The sequence below is a fragment of the Molossus molossus genome, unplaced genomic scaffold, assembly GCF_014108415.1.
Source record: "Molossus molossus isolate mMolMol1 unplaced genomic scaffold, mMolMol1.p scaffold_m16_p_17, whole genome shotgun sequence".
Taxonomy (NCBI): domain Eukaryota; kingdom Metazoa; phylum Chordata; class Mammalia; order Chiroptera; family Molossidae; genus Molossus; species Molossus molossus.
In genome coordinates, this window is record NW_023425352.1 from 61,149,446 (window position 1) to 61,154,483 (window position 5,038).

The following is a 5,038-nucleotide window of genomic DNA, read 5'->3' on the forward strand; positions in this document are numbered from 1 at the left end:
TCTCGCAAGTTGTGAGAACTACTAAGGTAGTACAGAACATGAGTGGCAAATGGGGCCCACAAATGATGTGTGTGTGCAGTTCCATAATGTACTTGAAGGGAGCGAAAGAACCCTACAAAAGCCTCCTCATGCATTTGAAAACACAGCGTCAGCAACTGCCTATCATGATGTTCTTCAGCCGCTCACCCAGACACCCACTACTGCTCAAAGTGCTCCTTCAGCGGAAGAAGATGACAATGCACCTGCTGAAAATACTGCACCACTTGAAGACTCTCCTACTGAGGTTGTGCTTCAGAGGAGCAGTAACCTTGCTCTTCTTTGCTGTGCAGTACATCTCTTCATCTTCATCACTTCATCATCGAACAAATTGCACTATTTTCATAGGTTAGTGGTTGTGTGTAAGAACCACTTAGTGCGTGTGTGAAATTAAATGTACAATAATAATAATAATGACATTTGTAACACCTAATATGTCTTATTTTCCCTTATTTTGTCTAATATATTGGGTAATACGAGTGTAATGGTAATTAAAGTGTGTTATTTCATGTCTAGAGGGCTCTAATAATGTTAAAAAACTTATTTAGAAGGTTGTAAACAGATTTCCTATGCTCTAACTGTGAAAATATTTGATTTATAAATAAAGAATCCTACTTTGTGAAAATTTATTTATCACAGTAGATTCTGGAACTGATTAACTGCAATAAAGGAGAGCTGACTGTAGATAGATTTTTTTTTTTTCTTTTAAAGATATACATCTCTACTGCCTATTGGTCTCCTTTGCTTCTGATGAGGTGTCAGCCATTATTCTCACTGCTTTATATAATGTGTTTTTACTTTACTTGAAATTCTCCTAAGATTTTATTTTATATTTAATATTTAGAAATTTGATTAGGATATACCCATGTGTGGTTTTCTTTGTATTCACTGAGATTTTTAGATAAGTGGATTGATGTTTTTAACCAAATTTGTTAAAATTTTAACAGTTCTTTTTAAAAATAGTTATATGCTTCATTCTCTCTCTCATATTCTTCTCAGGCTTAGATCTCATACATTAGCCTGATTTCGCTTGTCCGATAGGTCATTGCGACACTGATCATTTTTAATCTCTTATTACAATGTACATAAATTTGCTTTCATTTGCATAATTTCTATTGACTTCAGGTTTACTAAGATTTTCTATTGTAGTGTCAACCTGTTAAGCTTATTTAGTTAACTTTATTTCAAATTGTAATTTTCAGTTCTATCTTTTTATTTTATTCCTTTTAAATATTGCCACATGTATTGTTATTTTTTATCTCTACCTATTATATCTACCCTTTTTTTTTTTGGCCTTCTAAAAAAATAGTAGTGAGGGTTATCTTAAATTGTCTCTGATAATTCCAACATCTAGGTCATATGTGAATCTGCTTTTATTGGCTATTTTCTCTTGATTATAGTTCAATTTCTCCTGCTTCTCATAACTAGTAAGTTCTTATTGTATCCAAAGGCATTTTATTTATTTTTCTTTATTGGTTCTAGAGAGAGAAGAAGGGAGAGGGAGAGAGATAGAAACATCAATGAGAGAGAATATTGATTGGCTGCCGCCTGCATGCCCCCCACTGGGGATCTGGCCCACAGTTTGGGCATGTGCCTTGACCAGGAATGGAGCTGGCAACCTCTTGGTGCATGGGTCAGTGCTCAACCACTGAGCCATACTGGCTGGGCCAAAGGCATTTTAAATGATGTAGTTTAGAGACTGGATTCTGTTGTTGAGTTTTGTTTTTCTTTTTACCTTTGAAGAGTATTGAATTTAGTTTGGGGAGGCAGTTAATTTTTTTTTATAAATATGTTTTCATTGATTTTTTAGAGAGAGAGGAGGGGAGAGATAGAAACATCGATGTGAGAGATATACATCGATCGGCTGCCTCCTGCACACCCCCTACTGGGGCTCAAGCCCACAACTCCCATATGTGCCCTGATTGGGAATCAAACCAGGACCTCTCAGTCCATGGGATGACACTCAATCCACTGAGCCACACAAGTCAGGTGGCAGGCAGTTAAATTTGACTTGATTCTGTGGAGTCTTGGCTTTAGTTTTTATTATAGTAGATACTTACTTTTAAGACTTGACCATTCAGAGTTTTCCATGGAAAGTCCAAGTTGTTTAAAAAGTGTCTTATTGCAGACACTTTCTCTTTCCTCAGTATTGAGTAGCTGCTGGAATCCCTCCTTAGTTCTATTATTCATTTAGCTTTTGCTTTGTATTGGTAGTTTTGTTTTTTGTTTGTTTGTTTGTTTGTTTTTGTTTTTTTTTAAGTGTTTCTTTATTACATATAATATAGTTGTGTACTAAGGATATAAGGGAAATGTGTGAGTAGACTTTATGGCTCCCTTCTATAGAGTCTTCCTTTTCATTGTTCCCTACTCATTTTTCATACTTGGGAATTCCTAAACTCTAACTTAACTCTTCAGCCTAACAAAACCCCTAAATTATGTTTGACCGCTCTATGTACCATCCAAACTGGATTGCCACAGAACAAGAGGAGTGAAATGTCAATCTCACTTAATTTTCTCTAATAGCCATTTTCTCTCTTGTTTATGGGTGCTTTTAGTCAATTTTGCTATGTCTTCCTACCATTGTTATTATTTTAGAAATGCGTTCCTAGGGTTCATAATTGTTATTGACAGGCTTCACTCAATTCCTCTTTCTTGAATCAAATGGTAGAGCTAAATGGTGTTATAATAGCAAAGCTATCACCCTGTATCTTCCAAGTCATTTAAGCTGGAATCAGTCTTGAATTTTCCTCCAAAGACATGGTATTGTTTTAATTTATTATTTTTAAAGCAAAGAAGATCTTGACCCTTTGGACATATCTTTTATGTAGTCCAATGAACGTACTATGAAATGTACTCAGTTGAAATTTCATTTATCATTTTACCTCAATAAGCATCCACTATTACCAGGCTAGCGTCATGAAATTCTGGATCTGCAAATATTAGTGTTAGCTTAGAGTCAGTATTGAATAATTCCTAAAATATCAGGGTGTTTCTTTTTTTTTCTTTCTCTCTTCTCTCTTCCTCCTTCTCCACCCCTCCTCCTCTTTCTTGTTGGTTGAGAATTTATAATCTATCATGTTGTATTATATTGGCATAAAGCAGATTTTGATTACTTCATTTGGAGTGTTTGCTTGTTTGTTTTTAGGTAGTCCTTATTTTAAATTTACTAATTATTGTATTATTCTTATTATTTTTTTAAGTTTATTTTTTAAATTTTATTTTGTTACAGATGTTTCTCCTTTTTTACCCCATTGGCACCCCCTTCCCATCCCCCCTGCCCGATCCCCGGCTTTGTTGTCCATGTCCATTGGTTATGCATACATGCATATAAGTTCTGTGGAGTGGTTTTTATTTATTCAAATCAAATAGAACCTTAGTGGTCACCAAACAGTCAACTTTACCAAAAATCTTTGTGAGTTAGTCTATTTTCACTTCTAGTCTGGTCCTGCTGCCTAATATGGTACCCACTCTCACATTAGACCTTAGTTACATTTTGACATTTCTTTCTGTGGCTGACGACCATGGCTCGCCAATCTTCAGTGAGATAAGGGAGCCCCTTTTAATTTTTATTTATTTATTATTTAAAATGTGTTTTTATTGATATTTTAGAGAGGAAGGGAGAGGGAGAGAGAGAGATAGAAATATCGATCAGCTGTCTCCTGCACACCCCCTACTGGGGATCGAGTCCTGGGCATGTGTCCTGACTGGTAATCGAACTGGGACCTCTCAGTCCATGGGATGACACTCAATCCATTGAGCCACACTGGCTGGGCACGGAGCCCCTTTTAAAAGCAGCATCTTTCACCAACTTACCTTGCATGCAAAGAATAGCATTAAGTCACCTTCATGAGTATTGACCTATCCTTTGCAATGTTTTTTATTAATTTTATAATCCTGGCAAAGAAACTGTCTTCTATATATTATTATTTTAATTATTTTTAAATTTATATTTGTTACAGATGTCTCTCCTTTTTTTCCCCTTTGAAAATCTCCCCCCAACCCTCCCCCCCAGCACTGTTGTCTATGTCCTTGTTTACACAAACATGCCTGTAAGTTCTGTAGTTTATCCCTTTGCTCCCCCCACATCCACCTCTTCAGAGATTTGTCATTTTGCACCCTACTTCTGCATCGCTGGGTCTGTTTCATTCCACAGCTTGCTTTGTTCATTATATTCCACAAATAAGTGAGATCATGTGATATTTGTGTTTCTCTGATTGACTTGTTTCACTTAAGATAATACTATCCAGGTCCCTCTATGTCATTTCAAGGATAAGAGATCTTTATTTCTTACATGTGTATAGTATTCCATTGTGTATATGTACCACAGCTTTTTTATTCACTCATCTATTGATGGAAACTTGGGCTGTTTCCAGATCTTAGCAATTGTAAATAGTGTTGCTATAAAAACAAGGGTACATATATTCACTCTGATTGGTGTTTTAGCTTCTTGGGGATATTCCCAGAAGTGAGACCACTGGATCAAATGGCAGATAAATTTTTAATTTTTTGAGGAAACACCATATTGTTTTCCATAGTGGCTACACCAGTCTGTATTCCCACCAGCAGTGTACTGGAGTCCCCTTTTCTCCAGACCCTCGCCAGCACTTTTGTTTGATTATTTGTTGATGGCAGCCATTCTGGGAGGTGTGAGGTGATACCTCATTGTTGTTTTAATTTGCATTAGTCTGATGATTAGTAATGTTGAACATTTTTTCACATGGCCTTCGGACATTTGTATGTCCTGTTTGGAGAGGTGTTGATTTAGGTCCTCTGATCCTGTTTTAAATTGGGTTCTTTGTCTTCCTCTTTTGAATAGTATGAGTACTCTATATTTTGGAAATTAGTCCCTTATCTAATGTATCATTGGCAGTTATGCTCTCCAATATAATAAATTTATTTTCCACTTCGATGGTTGTTTCTTTTGCTGTGCAGAAGCTTTTTAGTTTCATTTAGTCCCATGTGTTCATTTTTTTTTCTTTGTTTCTATTGCCTTCGAAATTAT